Source organism: Drosophila novamexicana, unplaced genomic scaffold (genome assembly GCF_003285875.2).
Source record: "Drosophila novamexicana strain 15010-1031.04,08,12 unplaced genomic scaffold, DnovRS2.1 tig00000008-arrow-pilon, whole genome shotgun sequence".
Lineage (NCBI taxonomy): Eukaryota > Metazoa > Arthropoda > Insecta > Diptera > Drosophilidae > Drosophila > Drosophila novamexicana.
The window spans coordinates 3,925,025-3,943,780 of NW_020824765.1; positions in this window are offsets into that span (position 1 = coordinate 3,925,025).

Below are 18,756 nucleotides of genomic sequence, written 5' to 3' on the forward strand. Positions count from 1 at the left end.
CTGCTGTTGCTGTTGTGGCTGTGACTGCAGTCGCTTGATCATTATGCGATCAATGTTGATCATTTTATCCCGGGGCTGTTGACAGCCTCAGCGCGCGGACATGACATGCGAGTCGAGTAACTTGCAACAAATACAAATACAGACATACAGACACAAGCTTGTGTGCATGGAGAACCTGAAATGATCTTCATCATGGTGGACTCGACGGCAGCAAGCGTCCACAACTCTATATACGCCTTACATACATACATATATAATAATTACCAAGGCAGCCGTAGACCGTCGCAAATAACAAGATCTCAACAAAGAGGGGCAGCCAAAACAACCCAAAAATGTATACAAAGAACTAAAAAATAAAACGAAATAAGGCTCAAGATCCGCGTCGCTTCTTAATTTTCTCTCGATTCTTGAGGATGAGGATGCTGCCTGACATCAGTCCTTCCCCTTCCTCCCTCCCCATGAGTTGCTGCTGCTGCTGCTGCTGCTGCTGCTGCTGCCTTTAATGGTTTTTGCCGTAACCGACATTTTGTTTTGCTTCAGCGCAGCTCCCTTCCACGTACCCTATAAAAAATGCAAAATTATGTACAAGCCCGAAACGACGTTGTTGCTATATTGATCCTGTCTGCCTCGCGGCTTCGCTGGGTGCTCCCTGTCCGTTGTCCGCTGTACGTTGTCCGTTGTCGGATGTCGGATGTCTGATGTCCGGGGTGGCTGAGCTCCTTTTGGGCTTTTATATAGTTGTAGCTATTGCTGGCATGGCTGCACTTCGTCGTAGCTGCTCCTCGTTTTGCTGCCTGCTGTTACCCGTTTGCCAGTTCTCGAGTTGTTTTTCTCTTTGTATTTTCTTCTTTTTTATTATTATTTTTATTTTTTTTTTGGCATATTTAAGCACGATCGCCGTTTGCTGTTTTAAATGATTTCTTTCTGTAGTTTTTGTTTGCTGCCTTTTCTTATGAACCAATCAACACACACGTGTTGCAAGCCCAATCCCAATGTGTGCGCGTGTGTGTGCATCTGTGTGTGGGGCATGGATCCAAGATACAGAAACCCTGGCTGCTGCTTCTGCTGCTGGATTGCTTGCGTGCGCTCCTTGTACGGCGATCTTCCGCAAATTGGCGGCCATAAGCATTGCAAAATTATCTCGTCGCTGTCTCTTCGAGGTGGACAGGAGACGACGCACCAGTGCAGGGGGGGAGGAGCACGCAGCAGCCGTTGACTGGGTCCTGAATTCAGAATCCGAGTCCCAGAAAAATATTCTGCAAAATGTCTTTCAGCCCGTTGCGTCTGCGTTGGCAGACTGTTTATATTCATCTGCAATTTTATTTGCCTTTTTGTGGCATCCCAAAATCCAGCAAGATATTTGTATTGAAGATGGTTGAACTTAGACGGGGAATTGGTTAGAACTTTATCTTAACTGTGTTAGGTTTACGAAATTTTGTTAGCCTTGCTTAATTAATCCACCCAATATTAACCTTTATATTCACAATTAAAAGTTTCCCGATTGGGATGTATGTCTCATAGCCACAACAGATATAATTTGTCGCAGAAATACATGGAATACCCTTAATGACAACCACTCTCAATAAGTTCAGCTTTCGACTTTCGGACATCAGTATAAATAAACATTTATAATTATTTTCTCATAGTGGCTGACATCATGAGGGCAGTTCCGCTTCGACGGCCATTATAAGACGCTTAGTGGGCGCGTCAAAGAAATAACAACAACAAAAAGCAGAAATCCAATATGAAAGGAAATGCGGCTAGTGTGGCAAATGCAATAAAAGGCTTAGATGCATCAAATGAAAGAAAATCCCGAGTCCGAGGTAAGCTGAGCGAAATGGATTTCTGCTTATTATGGGTGAAGTTTTCCAAAGACAAATGCCTTAGAGCTCTTAGTGTCAAAATATTTATGCGCACAGCAAGACTTCCTGTAAGCGATCATACGATAGACGGCCAGATCGGACAGACAATTGGACAATTGGCCGATCGGCAAGATGACTTAACGTTTTAGCCGTGGGATATTTGGGATGCCTGTGTATCTTTGTGTGCGTTGAGTATTTGTATCTGCTTGGCTCTTTGATGCAATTCAGGCTCGCCGACAGCAGGAAAAACACTTTCCCCCAGGTAGACGCTGCCTCGGCTCATCTCTGGCCGCCCATTGGCTGAGCCTCGGTAAGTGACCATTTATTACGACAGAGCAAAGAAGAGGGAAGCCAGGAGCCATTAATTTTACCATTGTCAGTCTCTATATATATAATCTACTTAGACTTTGTGTGTCCTTTTTGGACGCAGCTCCTTGCGATGTCCTGTGGGTCGTGTGTGTTGGTGCCGTGTGTTGTGTGTTTGTCTGTCACAACAATTATGTCGGCGTTTGCTCAAACGCGCCCGAAAATGTCAAAGGGAGTTTTATTGGGTTTTTATGTTGTTAACTGACCGACATAATGCCCAGTTTTGTGGGTGATTACCACAATGGGCAGCCCGAAGCTGCCTTGGGTGGTCCTGCAACAAGTGTCGGCGGCATCTTAGCTCTGATCTTGGACAGCAACACATGTGCCTATGCCATGATATATGACTTGTAATTGCCGAGTCAGTGGGTGATCGCAATTGTTGCTCATTTGCCGAGCTGGCTCAGCTATTTGGCTTGTTAACATTGCAGCCGAACAAGCTGCCAACATTTGTAACCAAAGCTGGCCAAGTGTCAAGGCGACAAAACGACTCGCAGCTCGACCCGCTGCCGATCAATCGATCGATCGATCGCAAACATCGAAATCGACGACGGCGACGACGTCGACGACGACAATCAGCAGCAACAAACAACCAACAACAAACAACTTGAACAGCAGCAACAGCAGCAAAGCAGTCAGCGACAAATGCAACCAACAATACAATAAATATCAGCCACTGAAAACGGCAAGAAATTGAGGACAACTGCGGAGGGGATCAGCGATCAGCGATCAGCGATCGGTTCCTGGCTACCCATGACAGTGGCTCTTTGTGACTCTGACTGGGACTGGGACTGGGGACGAGTGGGACCGTGCCGAAAGGGTTAGCAGCTCGATGCTATCAACGCATTGAGCATTGAATTACAGTCACACATAAACTGAGACCAAAACCGACACCGAAACTCAGACTTAAGTTGCAAGCCAAGAGCAAGAGGTGCCTCATCCTCGCCCAAGTCCAGCTTCCAGCTTCCAGTCGCAGCCTCAACCGCATTCGGAGTCTGGTTCGGGTACAAGAGTTTTGTATCGAGATCGGTGTCTGTGTCAGCGCTTAAATGCTCATTTAAAGAGATTTACAGTGTATGCCACTTACATACAAGTCCCCAGTCCAGACCCAAACAGCCTGATAACGACGCTTTGTTGCATTAATTTTGCTGTCCATAAAACACGTGCGAGGGTCGTTCGGTTAAGAGTTTGTATACTATATGTGCTTGTTTGATTGTATAATCATTAGCATTTGCCAAATATTTATTTTTTAATTAAAGCGCCTACTTTTATTTTTATCTGGGACGATAGTAGTCGATAATTTGCAGGTGTTTTTAAATGCGTTCAAATAACAATATATTTTTGTAATATTATCTGTATGAGGAATCTAAAAAATTAAAAACAAGATTGAAGCAAATATTCTAAGTTATTTTTGATGAGGTCGACAATTTAAAAATATGTTAAATACAATATGAAAAAAAGGAAAACTTATGGAATTTTCCTTATAAGCATACTTACTCAAAGCATGAAGGATTAAAGATTTTGTATTGAAATAATTGTTATTTTTATTTCATTAGCCCACCTCTCCTCTCCTGTTTCTTATCCTTGATTTTCAAATCTAGATTTATTTACTGAACTACCCTCGTAAAATCTGCAGCATTGCTATACAAAATGGAGAAGCAACGGCAACTCCTACGAATAAATGCAAGTAGATTAATTGCCTCGGTCATTAAATGCACAGCGATGGCATCTAATGCACGATCAAAGTCCATACATCAACATCAGAAGCGTCGAGGACAGGGAATGCTCATCCACATCCACATCCACATCCAGATCCAAATCCATATGAGTTCGCAGGCAACCTTTGTAGGCGTCGGCAAACATCTTGTTATCCGGACTGCTCTCAATACAAAGCATAAATCGTGTTGTTTTGACAGCAAAATCGACCGCAGGCAGTCGTACCTGACTCTCCAAGCCGATTCCGACTCGAAATTCGGATTCGGATACCGATGGCGAACCTTGGGCTGTTGTTTGGGCGACTCCCGTTCCCAGAGCCCACACACAAACAGATCAAAATAGTGGACAGGCGGCACGCATGAGCCTTGTCGTCGAGTGCGTATCCTTAGAGCCTTTTGCCTCTACCTCTACCTCTATTTGTGCCTCTAACCTACCCCAGCCCCTGCCCCTGCCTTTGGATCGGCCTTTGACTTTGACCGAAACTAATCATTGTTGCGCCAACAAGAAGTCAATGCATTGTCTGACAGCCCGACCGGTGCGGAGTCCTGCTGTGCAAGGGCCATGTGTTGCCCAGTTGCGATTCGAGCTGCATGGATAGAGACGAGGCTTATCCACGATTTGCTGCGCCTCTGCATTTTACGCAAGGTGTCCTGGTCATTTTTTGCAGCTCGCCAAATTAAATTCTCTGCGGTTTGCGACATGCGGCGTCTGCTGCGGTCTACCAAATGTTTAGCCTCAGTCGCAGTCGCAGTCGCAGTTGCAGTCGCAGTCACCGTCTCTGGCAGGAGCCGCAGCAGGAGTTGAATCAATTCTCACGTTCCGCTTTGGCCGTAAGTCGAGCATTTTAGTTACTCTAATTGCGGCTCTTTTGGTTTTTAATTTGGCCTAGTCGTAATTAAAAGGCTTCGCCCGGGCCAAAGTGAACACTAATTAGATTGCCAGCTTTCAGGCCCGCTCCTTTTATGGCAGCCTCTGCGCCAGTCGAGCGTTGGCATCGTTTGTTTAATGGTGTAGATTGTTGCACGCTGACAATTTGGCCGTCGACTTTTGGCCATGCCAAGCCAATTGGAATTGCAATTGCGATCTGCAATGCAAGTTGCCAATTGCCAACTGCCAATTGCAATTGCCAGCTGCATTTGGTGCAGGGAATGTCGCGCCTATTCTCGTATTAAGTAGATGCTAAATCGTCGAGCATTGCGCACTCAACTTGTCTTTGTCTCTGGCAAAGGTTACTTGTACTCCAAATGAACTTTCAAATCCACATGTGGAATGCAGTTCCATATTAACAATGCACCAATATATCCGAGTATGCCGGTCTAACAGCTAAGCATCCGATGTCTCTGCATAACAACAGATTAATATCGTGTCTAAAGTCATTTAACAAACTTATAGTCTTATGAAATATGCGAATTGATTGCTGGATACATTTTTAAAAGGGAAAAGGGAATACTATCATAGTATTCATATTCATCATACTATTCAAATCATTCAAATGTTTATAAGACATGTAAGATTTTTCTAGGCATATGTAGCTATCTTTCGTACAATAATGATTTACTATTTTTATTTAAATAACAACATCATAATCTGGATCTTGCTTCTTGTTCATTAAAATTTAAAATATAATATGTATCTTTTTTTCTAGGAATCAAAAGTTCCGGTTCAAAACACTTTTAATAATTACGTAGTTATTGGTGAATAATAAAAAAAATAAATATTAATTAATAAAGAAGAACGTTTAAACAAGCAATCGTAACATTATATATATTTTAACATACAAGTTTGACTTAATTACGGCACAAGTCTTGTTTCAGTAGCAATATTTCTTTATATTGATTTTATTAAGGTACAATTTAATGAACCATTTAAACAATTTAAATTTAAGCGATTAAAATCGTTGAGTCTGCTTCTAATATTTTAGATTAATAATATCTCTGAACGACAGACAATAAAAAGTATATAACAAAGGTAATTAATGATACTTTACTTTGTTTAAACAAGTTAGGCGTAATATAAAAGATTGCAAGAAGTAAATTTTATTATATGTAAGTTGTTGTATATAAGTATTATATATAATTATTATATTATAAGTACACTATTTGTTTTTGTTGTCTGAATCTAAGTACCTTCTGTTATCTTTGCATGAGCTGTGTTATCAGTGTGAATGAGACACATGTTCGTGGGCATCGTGGTCTCACCTGGCCCGCCAATTCGAGCTTGAAGCGTTGATGCAGCTGATGAGGATCACTTAATCGATTTGAAGCGCCCGCAAACATAATTTCCAATTCGACAGCAGCTTGCTCGCCGGTGCAACTGCGGGAAGAATAACTAAGGCATGGGCATCAATTGCATGGTTATCAGCGCCAATCAAACTGAAGTTAAGACCACAGCCGGATCCGACTCGAGCTCTGCGAGTTGGATGCCATTCCTCCAGCTTCGACTTGGCTGGCTGCTTGCCGCTTAAATGCAAAATTAAAACATAAATCGTGCGCGCCATTATGGTTATTACAATGCAGCTGCCGGAGGGGCCGGGCCGCGGAATAGGGGGCAGCCAAGGCAGGTGGGGAGGCGTGATTGAGTGGAGGCAAGCAGGGCACACCACACACCACACACCACAATGATGGCCACTAAATTGCACTGCAAGTACGCGCAAAATGATCGTTCGATCAAATGAAAGATTGCGCGCCAAACAGAAAGAAGGAGCAGGAGCAGGAGCAGACGCAGGAGCAGGAGAAGGCACAGCAGCCAGAGAGGCAGGCAGGAGCTGCATCAAGGCTCTGGGCAAAGCAAAGTCATAAAGTGGAGAATTATATATGACGACCACTCAACTTGGCCCATGGCCCATGGCCATGTAACAGCTATGGCGGCATCAGCATTGTTATTATAAAAGCAAAGGCTCACTTTGCTAGCCCATATTCCCCTTCCAGGTGACCACATCCCCAAGTTTCTGTGGGCCAGTCAGGTTGCTTAAATTGCAATGATTTAAGACGAGAAATTGCAAAATGAAGACTCACTCACTCATCCACTCCGTGGGCGTGGCGGCATTGGCCCTTGGCCCCAAAAAAACAACAGCGACTATTTAAATGCGTAGATCACGTGCTTATTAAATAATTTATTTAAGCACCCAATTCCATTTAATAAAAATGTAGCCACAACAACTAAAACAACAGCCGCAAAAAGCAACCAACCATCAACGGCAACAGTTGCCATCAAGTGCATAATTGCAATGCAAGTAAATTTAAATACCCTGTAAAATCAATTGCGAAAGATAAGCTTAAAGTCTGGCTGAAGAATAGCCACAAATGTCTTGTTTAGCAAACAACTATGCGAACATTAGGAAATTTCAATTTGAATATACAACATTAAAAAACTAGCACAGATTTTATGTTTTATTATTTATGAGAATTCACTTTTCATTGCTTTTCATCAATTTCCACAAGGCAATTTTAGAAGTCTTTTTCAAAAGAATCTCTAATTGGAACATGGTTTGAGGTAGAAGATTTACTTTAAAGCTAATTGCGGGGTATCGCAGAGTTCAGCATTTATAAGGATCTCGCCTTGTCGCGTCTGCCTCTGCGCAGATCTTTCAATATGCAATTTTCCTGCCGGCAATGTCAGCCGCAGCCTGAGCCTTGTTCGTTTTAACATCCTTGCCCCAACATATGCAATTAGCTGGGTGGCAGCCAAAAGTGGGCGGGTCAACAGGTACGCGTTTTTCATTTGCCTGGCTGAGTGGCTGGACAGTGGTTGCCTTCGTGGCTGGTCGAGTGGTTGGATGCGCGATGCATCTTGTCTTGCTCGCACTTGCTCATTAATTTAATGGTTTAATTGCAGGTCGTCTCTATGCACCATCATGGAGATGGCCACTCGCACTTGGACGCAGCCAAATTGCATGGCATGTCGGAATGAGTTTTAATATTTAGCTGCCTCTCGACTGATCAGGCTCATCATCATCAGGGACAGGCTTTACAATTTGCCAATTTATGTCTTCATAAAGTTGTTGCTCTTGTCGTTTTTTCTTTCTTTCTTCTCTTATTATTGTTGCTGTTATTGTCCTACCCACTGATGGTGTTTTAAATAGAGCCACATCCACTTCCCAGCGACGCGTAGCAGCTGCCCCAGTTGAACGAAACCCTTGTGTGGTTCTCTAACCCGATTTTCTCTTTTTATATTTTATGATATTATGAAACCCGAACGTGACTCAGTTGCTGAAAATTTATATTGCATTATATAAAACGTTGTGAAAAGTAAATGTGAACCCATTAACTAAATAGCGTTCAGTTTGCGGGGATTTTGTTTGAATAGTTTGTGGCATGATGAAATTAATAATTGCTTAGGAATTTAAATATAATTATTTTTGTTGAAAGAAACATTTTTAACAATTCAAATGGTATAATAAAATATAGTATTTGAGTGATCTCTAAATTCGGATTATTTTAATTTAATTTTCATTTAAGTTCTGTAGCATAATATCTAGTATGTAAGGCTGGAAAATAACCAAAAGCTGCCTGGTCAGCACTATTATAATGTATAATGTGACGAGTGCCCAATTTAGTTGCATATCGCTTACTTATAGCAAAGTGTATGTATGTCTGGGCACAAATCCCAAGCTAGTGAATGTAAGTAGTTTAGTCCAAGCCGAAGTCTGCTGCAAGTGATTTTTAAGAAAGTGGAGTAAATAGCTCTGCTTTAATTTATATTTTCAATATTACTTATTAGTACTAAATGCGGAAATACTGGAACACGCATTTAGATATTAAGTAAATGTACGATTTGCAACCGGAAATAGACACATCTGACTGGGATGTCATTTTACCCATTGCTTTGGTCTTCAGGAGCGAAAACATTTCTATTGTAATGGGGGGCAATCATGTTGAAAATATTCAGCCATAATTCAATGATATTTAATCTCAGCAAATAATAATAATTTCCTGCTGAACAAATAATGCGGTTTCTCTTCTGCCCGGAGCCAAAACAAAACAAACAAAATGTTCACCTTCTAAAAATTGCAATGAACGTTGCGAAAGCGAAAAGCTGAATAGCAAACACGCCTACAATAATAATAACAGCAGCAACAACAACAACAGGATGATTATTTGACCAATCAATATCGTAAAATACAATTTATGATTTGTTGCTGTGATTTCTAAAACAAATAAAAAAGCGTTGAGCAATCTTCGAGCCAGCAACGGGGCATGCAACATGCCACATTCAACCAACCAACCAAGCTCAACCGCTTCTCGCTCCCTTCTCGCTCTGCAGCATCTGCATCAACAGAGGCAGCATCTGCAGCAGCAGCCGCAACAGCCAAAAGTTATGGCACAATTTTCACATCATTTTCCGCCAGGTCCCTCGCCGATAACTGAGTTATGGACCAACTGGGGGCCTCTGTTTCAGCATCGATGGAAACCGGCGACTGCGGCACGTAAAATAATTTAGCCAGCGTTTAACCTTAGTTTTTCACATAGTGTCTGCGGGCCTCCGCCATTTTCAGTTGCAGCTCCAGCATCCGATTTCATCTGTTGGGTATACCTTACTACTTAGTAGAGCTTTTAAAGAGGTATTATTATACTGTTTGACTCGGTAATGTGCATGACAGCATCTGTTCCAAATGTGTTCCTTTGTATTTGATAATTGATTTTAAAAACATCAAGTTTTCAAACCGGGTTTGAACCAAACTGGCCTTTGACTCGAATTCCAATTATTATTTACCATAGCCCGAACCTTTAAACTGAACAGAAAAGACTGAACCGAAACCCGAAAACATTTTCAGGCCTTGCAGCCTTGAAAATAATAATCTTTCTATATGTTAACAGTAGAGAAGAGATATGTTAATATATGTTGACGAATGTTGAATTATACATAATTATATTAGAATGCATATGACGAAGCTGAAATACCTTTAAGTATAACAGTATACAGGGTATCTTTTTGTATTGCAAGCTCATGCTGATGTGGCTGACTGGCTGACTGGCTGTCCGTCCGCTGAGCGTTGATTATGATGAAGTTGTGCGCAATTTGTTGGCCGTCTGTTGCTGCTTAAAACGCTACAAGGCACAACGGAAATTGGAGAAGAAGTGAGATGCCTGGGTCCGGCTTGGGCAGTTGGTTGTCGGTTGTCTGGTCTGGTTGTTTGGTTGTTCGGCTGTTTGGTGTTGGCCTGGCCACAGCTCGTGTGCAAGATCGCTTAATTGGCCTCAGTGCAGCCTGGCAACTGCAATGTTCTGGGACGCAAGTTGTTTATGACTATCCTATTGTTCAGGTTGTGTATATGTTTGGGTTTCGGTTTTCGTTTCGTTGTGCTCAGCGCAAGACTAATTAAATTGGGAACGTGCAAGTTTGGGCCGTGTCCAAGGAGCGCCATAAATAAAACGTTGATAATTCCATCAAGCAAACGCACCAACAGCCCGCGCACATTGGGCTGTTGTTATCCTTGGGCACCGCCATAAGATGAACATGTGCTTGGCTCCGCCCATTCGTTTAGCCGCCAGCCAGGGACAACCACCAAAGCAGACTCCACTTGACTCTGTCTCCCTCTACATCTTATGCTGCATGTGTGTGTTTGAGAGTGTGTGTGTGTGTGTGTGTGTGTGCGTATTTCTGTGTGAGTGCGCAGCTGCTGCAGGAGCAATGGATGTGTGGCTGTGGAGTGTGGAGAGTTTTCTCCAGCCTTAAACTGGTTTCGAAGTTCGAATGAGTCGATGTTTTTTTCCCCAACTTCGAAAAATATCTGACAGATACATGTTCTTGCCCAGCAGTGGAAGCAGCAACAATTATGACTTAATGTTTGGCATTCGTTTCGAAACGTCGCAATTTCCTGTTAAATGATACGTGGCTGTTGTGTTTAGTTGTGTGTGTGTTGTGTGTGTGTGTGTGTTGTGTTGTTTAATTTATGCCACCTTTGCTTTAATATTAGCTTTGTCACGCCTCGCTGATCGTCCCCCGCCCAGAGCACGACACGCAGCACCCAGCACACAGCACCCAGCCCCCAATGGCCTGATAATTCCACAGTAGCCGCAATCGAGTTAATTTTTTAATTTACCCCCTTTACTCTGCGTCCCGCGCCGTTGTTTAAGCAGTCACCAGATGCCACGTTGCATTTCTTATTCAAGTTGCCGTCGTGCCCATAAATTATGTGCAACGTTTTCATTTTGCCAAGTGTAGGAAATGGATCACGATTAAGAAGATGCAGCGCCGAGCTAATTATGCGCTAACCAGCCAAGCCAAGCCAAGCCAAGCCAAGCTAAGTCAGCTCAGTTAGTCAGTCTTCAGTCTTCAGTCTTCAGGCTTCGTTCTTCGGTTCTTCGGCTCTTGGAGCGTGCAGGAAAAGTTGCTCAAGAGGCTGCCGGAGGCGGCGAAGGTGAAGTTTGCGCACCGCTGCACACAAATTGCCAGAGGGAGCGGGTGGGGGTCAGCGGCCTCCCCATCTCATCAGCCTGGTTGTGGGTGTCATGGCAAGTGTCGGGGGAGGGGTAACGCTTAGCGCTTTTTAGCCGCTTGTTTGGCGGCGTTCCCGCAATTTAAGCGATAAAACAAATAATACATTGCACCTACTTATTTGTGCAGTGTTCGTTATTTGTTATGTTTGCATTGTTCTCATTGTTGTTGTTGTTGTTGTTGTTGTCGATGTTGTGGCTGTTGTTGTTGTGGTTGTTGTTGTTGCTGCAGCTTGTTTGCTCGTCGGCTGTCTGTTGATTTGTTTGCCAGAGCTGAGATAATGAAAAGGTGTAAAATGTCAGTTTTGTTTGCATTGCCCCCATTTTGTTGTAATTGTTATGGCTCTTCATTTTGTTGATGTCTTTGCCTTTTGTTGTTTTCGTGGTTGTTGTTGTTGTTCTGACTGTTGCTGGTTGCAGGTGGCGCCTCAAGTTTATATTTATCGTCACATGAATAGTCATTCGACAAAATCAATAAGCAAATGTTAACGTGTGGCTTAAAATAATACCTGGTTAAATATGGCAATAACATGTACAAATTTAACAATATTCTTGAGTTATTTAAGTAAAGACTAATGTGTTTAGAGTATTTAAATATTTAATGGAGCTGCTGATTTGATTAAAAATATTATATTATACCCTTATACTCTTTATAGACCACATATATACCCTATAATCTACTTGTATCTTATGGCAATATACAATTTCCTTAAGAGTTTTGGATTAGAGAGATCATTTTTATCGCCCCTAGGCACAAATTGGAAAATATAATAGATGCGGCGTCGTCTTCTTCTTGTCGTTTCTCTTCGCTATAGTCTTTGGCAATTGATTCATGGCATTTGCCGGTCTACGTGCCGTCATGCAGTAGCTGAGAATTAGTAACGCTCCGTTGCTGACTTGGCTAACAAGTGCCCTGAAATATGCAGCGACAGTCAAAGGCCTTCAAAGCTAATTAAAAGAGACCACACATTGAAGGTCGCTGAGAAAATATTCCAAGATTCGTTAGGTTTGGGTTTTGCTTTGACTATGGTTTTTAGTTAGTGTCTAAACCGAAAAGCCAAACACATTTAGTCGCAATCTTCTTTACAGCTAAAAATTATATTAATTTGTGAAACAGGTGTTTAGCTATATTTTATATGCATCGCCTTGTTGATATCGTATTGATTAAGTGTTCACGTTTAGCACTTTCCTGTGAAAATCACCTGAGAAAGATGCCGTCAACGACGCTTTCAGCCTTTGCTTAATCCCAAAAAAGTAAATATGATATATAAGTATATTCGTGATATAACTATGTGCTTATAATGTTGTTATTTGTTGTCCAATTACGTTAGTTTAGAAGTTTATAAGATTTCATAGCAACCACATTTCACGTCACTTAGCCGCTAATGGACGCAACAACAAGAAGAATAAAAAGTTCAATAGCTTTAGAGAGAATAGCTAGAGCTTTGCAAAGATACGTTTTAGAGCTCGTAAATGCTGTTAATCTGATTGGAACACAAAACACGTATATCATAATTAAAATATAAGTTATTTTAAATATCTATATAGGATACAGCTTGAGAAGCGAAGTTCAAGATAGGACAGGCAAATTACAACTTTTGTCTACAATTTGAAGAGAAGCAGGTAAGGCAGGGAAATATAAACCAAAAAGACAAATTTTGTACCTTTTGCGGACACTCCATTTAAAAGCAGGCTCATAAATTCAATAACTTTGAACAGATATCACAATCTGCATTGGTTGTAAATGACAGTCAAAAGCCATTAACTCACAATTAGACAGCAGCCGCGGGTCAAGTTTTGAGTGAAATAAATCTGAGACACAATTCGCGTTGCAATAAATACATAAAATGAAAGCCGAGAGGTCCAGAAAAGTCAACGAGACTAGCCATTAATTTGTGGGCAATCGACATGCAAAATCAAATGGGAATGGAAGTGGAAATAGGAATGGGAACGGGCCAAGCTGCCAGGCTGCCAACTCCAAATGGAGCTCAAGATCTGTGCAACTGTGAGGCCGCGAGGTTCGGCGCAGCGAACGAGTCGAACTGGGAAGATATTTGTATGCAGTCAGGACCTTAATTAACTCTAAATGCTGATTTGCAGTGCGACACTGTCGAAGGTGGGGCAAGAAAGAGATTGCCGGGGCTGGCCATCAGCGTGGAGGTGCCAGCAATGGGGGCAACTCGGCGTCTCGGCGGGTCAATTCGCTCAAGTTGTCAGCGAAAGTTTCGCGCTGTTTTTCCAGTTGGCAATTTGATTTATGTGCAGCGGGCTGGGCCGAAAACTTATAAAATCTGAAAATCGACTTCATCAATCAACATGAAAACTATTACAAGATTTTCCCGGCTGCGGCCAACGACGATGATTAATTCCAATAAAATTGTACAAGCTTTGCATTTGTTAGCCGCAGCTGCGACTCGGGCCTCAGATGGGGCTATGAGACTGCGAGTCTCCGGGAACTGTCTGTGACTCAAGCCCGGCCACTAAATGGGTCAGTGCCGTCCACAGAGCATGGGCAGTCGGCATTCGGCAGTGCGGCTTGGATTACAACGTCTCCTGGATGTCTCTGGCAGCAGCCGCCTCCGACAAAAGCTGAAAATTTATTATTTGCACTCGAATCAAAGACAACTCCAACTGCAACTCCAAAGTCAGAGCCTGTGGCTTCTGCTTTGGCGCAATGGCAATGGCTTTGAGGCGCAGCATGTACATAAGAATTTGCGCTCGGTAACCGCCTCGGCAGCACACACACACACACACAGATACAGATACAAATACAGTCACAGATACAGATACATACACACACAGACACAACTCATTTGCAAATTCCAACGAAACACTGTTCTGCAGAATTTCAACGAGCATTTAGAATTCAGTTTGGGTGTCTCAACGTATCCCCGTCCTCAGCTTTTGTCTGTGTTGCATGAAAGCATAGCCTGAATCTGAATCCGAATCCGAAGCTGACGACGACGACGACGACGACGAAGACGAAGACGAAGCTGCCTCAGGTTGGTTCTTGTTCGCGCTGGTTCGCTCGCATCAGCCTCAGCCACAGAGCCCTGCCTCATGGTGCATGTTCAAGTTGGAGCCGGCTTTGAAGATGCGCCGCAAGTTGTTCGAGACCACCCAAGTGGACGTTGCTCAGCTCAGGATGCGCATGCTCTAAGGGCGCTGCTGCTGCCGCTGCTGGCTTGTGTTTGGTGTTGTGGATGTATTTGTATCTGTATCTTTAGCTGCGTTCGCGGCCGCAATAAATGCGCAAATAAAGTCACAATTAGAGTTGAACTGGTGGGAACGTCCACGAACGAGAAACGAGAATCTTATGGCTTGCGCTTTTTGTGAATATTTTCGACTTTGAGTGGACCTCCTCCCCAATCCGTGCCTCCCTCCACCCGGCCATGCTGTGGCATATTTTGAGATGCGTGAAGAATGCGCCAATGCCGGACAGCAAGTACATGGGACGAGATCTCGGCTTTCGGCTCTCGGCTCTAGTCCCAGCTGTGGATTCGCTTCTGCTGCAGCATCAGCAGCTGCAGCTGCACTTGGAGCAGCTCCTCTGGTGCTAAAGTAGAAATGCGTGTAGTTTTATTGCCGGTCCGGGCCATTGTCAGTTAGTTGTCTGCCTGGGCATGGACATCCATCCGACTGGGCCTCTGTAAGGTCATTGATTTGTTACGAATTTATTAGTCAGAAGTCCTCAGCTCGTCCTCAGCTAACTGAATCGTTTAGCATTTTCTTTATAACTTATGAAATCGCAACGACTTGTGGCGGTGGGAGGCACCTAAAGAAATACCCTTACCATATTCGGCTACCTACAGCAGAAGATGGGGAATGCACAATTTTCTTATAAGATGTTTTGCTTCTTATTAATTGATTGTAATAATAAATTATTTGATTATTAAATTGGGGAAGGCTTTCTTTATTTTAAGTCCCAATTACTTTCATATAGAACTAAATGTTGACAGAGCGTGCAAATTCTCTATTTCTTTTATAATACTCCATTCAATATTTATTTGTCAAAATGAATATATTGTAATTCATGTTATTATACTTGGAAGTAAACATTTCATAATTTTAGTTGCTCAGTAATTATCGATTTTAAAACGCTTTCATTGGCTCTATGTACAAAAATGGCAACTGGTTGGGCCTTCTCGACTAGCCCGTGTGGTGGCAATCAAGCCAAATGCATCTGGATAATTGCATTGCTGTTCTCTCACTCGTCCGATCGTCGGAGCAACCGTTAAAAGCAATTAGCCAGCTCATCGCCTGGCCATAAGTCTGCTTAGTGCTGAGGCTGGCTTTGGGGCTGGGGCTGGGGCTGCTCCTGATCCGCCTGCTGTGCTGATCTTTGCCCGTGTCCGTTATCAGCTTTGGCGATAATTGCACAAGGCAATTTGTAAGCTCTTCTTATGAACGCATATGACACGCAGACAGCCAATATAATGCAAGATCTATGGCTTCGCACCGGTACCGCAATTGCAAATTAATAATGCCCAGCCTCCAACAGAAACTCTGGCCCCGACTGCGACTGCAACTGCGAGTCAGTCTCCGAGTCTGACTTGGAAGCTGAGTATGGCAAACGCATTTATTTAGCTTAATACGATTTTTATCGATGCTGCGCGGGAAGTGTGCAGTGTGTGCTGCTCGGCACACCCATTACAAATCACCGTTAATGAAGTGGAGCCACCCAACATCTTGCGCCCGACCTCTTCTATATAAGGGTACCTACTTGGACGGGAGACTGGCTGTGGAATGCGCAAACTAAGTGGCGACAAGCAGGCACAGCCTGGCTGTGAATTTGCCAAGTGAATGTCATGGGATGCGATTTGTAGAAAGCGGAAAAGCCAAGGCCGAATCTATTACTCGAAGGTTCTACTAAATGGCAATTTGAAGTAGCTTCAATAGGAGTCGGAGTCGAATGCGGCACGCGCTCGCTGCAGCCAGGACAATGGCAGGTCACACGACGCGGCACGCGTTTGTCCTCAAGGACAAGGACGTGCTAACAACAGAAGCGGACCTTGACTCTGATTTAACTTCGACTGTGACTTGAACTGTGATGTTTATGTTAACTGCTGCCTGACGATTGCAGTTGTTAATATATTAGATCGCCTAACAATATGTTGTTTTTCCCATTTGAAGGCCCCGTTAGCAATTTATGGATTTATGAGCAACAGTTCCGTGTGCCGCCGCCTCCCGGGGGAGCTGCTAGACACAATTGCTCCCATGCTCACCTTGAAAAGGCCAAAGCACACACACACACACACACACACACACAAATCATGACACACAAATCAATCAGTCACAGTAGCCGTACTTCCCCTGCCCCTGCCTCTGCCTCTGCTGCTGTTGTGCTTCCAGGAAGCCACTGGGGCTTCGGATACTCAGCGGCTGGCTCAGTGGCTTGTCTGTCATTGTTTGTCTCAATTCGTTGGCTGCGGCTTTGTAAGCGCGACACTAATCCCGCTTATAATTTTATTATGCACACCATTCAGCCCCCGATGGCATTGCGTGGGTGCGCTCGCTTCTCTTTGGAGCTCTTTGCCGGGCTGCGAAGCGGTAGCGAATTCTGACACGATGCTTTTGACAAACCTGGCAATACATCATCGACTGACCGACTGGACCCCGAGATATGTAGCTGCAAAGCTGCTTGCCGTCTGATCTGATCGATTGATTGTTTAATTGTGTTTGGCTACTGATACACAGGTGATCAAAGGTGAGGAATGAAGACTTAACTGCATGTTGCCAATTAATTGAATATAAATCCTTGCAAAGGTTCAATTTGGACAAGCAACATTTCGTGTTTTATCGAAACAGAATTAAGCTGTAAACAATTTGAAAATGGAAGAAAAATTAACATTATGTAGTTATATATAAAGATACAAGCGCTAATATGGTTTCGTATAATGTATGTACTTGCTAGACTTAAATTGTTACTTAAATTTCCAAAAGAAAATATTCTATAAGCTCTAGCTTAAATATAATTGACAGACATTGCCTTCATACAGAAAACGAAAAATAAATTGAATGGACTATATTTCGGCATACACACAGCCCTGGTTTTATTGATAATTTGTATAAGCTTGATTTCAGACTTGTTTCATAATTCGAACTATTCATGATTCTGACACGCGCACATCTCAAACTGGAAATCAGACACAACTCAATTGGTAGTCACGCTTTTCCCCAATGGCAAATTAAGTTTTCATAGGCAATAACAAGGTTGGCGATCGGCTTAGTAGCGGAATACGGGAGGTGGGAGGCACTGTTGATTGGCAACGTCAGTGTTATAAATTTGAAATTTCCTCACTTCAAAGTAAGCCAACAATAGCAGCAGCAGCAACAGCAGTAACAGCAGCAACAGAGGCCGAGGAACGAAAACAACTTTTAAAATTGAATTTTTGAACGATTTCATGTTAAATGAAGCTCAGGTGCTTGCCGCCATATCAGCGTCAGCGATATAGTTTATGAGTCAATGCGATTCGACTGATTCGGAGCTGCAACATGGGTGCAGAGAATTCAACAGAAATAACAACGGGAGCCGTCGGGAGTCGGGCGTCGAGCGTCGGGAGTTGATGGCGGCATTCGAAATTCGCAGTCCGCTTTGGGATTCGTGTTAATAATTTAGTTGCTTATCGCGCGTGTTGACGTTCAAAATGGTTTCGGTTTCTGTTTCTGTTTTGGTTACGGCCTCAGATTGCCACACGCTGTCGGATATGCGCCCTGGGCTCGGGCTGGGCTCAAGGCAGGCTGTCACCTACTCAGACATACCCTGTCAGCGCCTGGCGATAGCGATACGGGCTGTGCTCGTACGGGCGGATGCCAATTAGCAGCCACTTGGCACTTGCGTTAGATACAGATACAATTACTTGAGATACATTTGAGACTCGAGCTCGAGCTCGAGTACTTGGCCTAATTGGCAGGCGTTGAGCTGCAAGTGGGGCCTTATCAGGCTGATAAGCGCGAAACTGGGCACGCAGCTGTGCCAAAAGAGACAATGGAGCTTGCGTACGAGTATTTATGTAGATGCTCATGTTGATTGGGGGCTTTATTGCTGCTGTTCAGGCTGTTCAGGTTGTTGTTGTTGCTGTTGAAATCGCCTTGTTGCTGCTACGGCAGACCACACACGATGCTGCTGGGGCCCAAGAGTCGATGGCAGGCTCAGGGCCAAGCCGATGCCTGCCACAAACGAGATTTAAATGAGTCGCAACCACGGCAACTCTCTCACGATTCTGAATTTCAACGAAATCGGCAACTGTTGCAGATCTTTGTTGTTGTTGTTGTTGCAGTTGTTGTTGTTGTTGTTGCTGCTGCTGTCGTTGTCGCTGTTACCGCTGCTGCTGCTGCCGCTGCATCGCATTCTACGCATGCCAGAGATACTTTTGGCA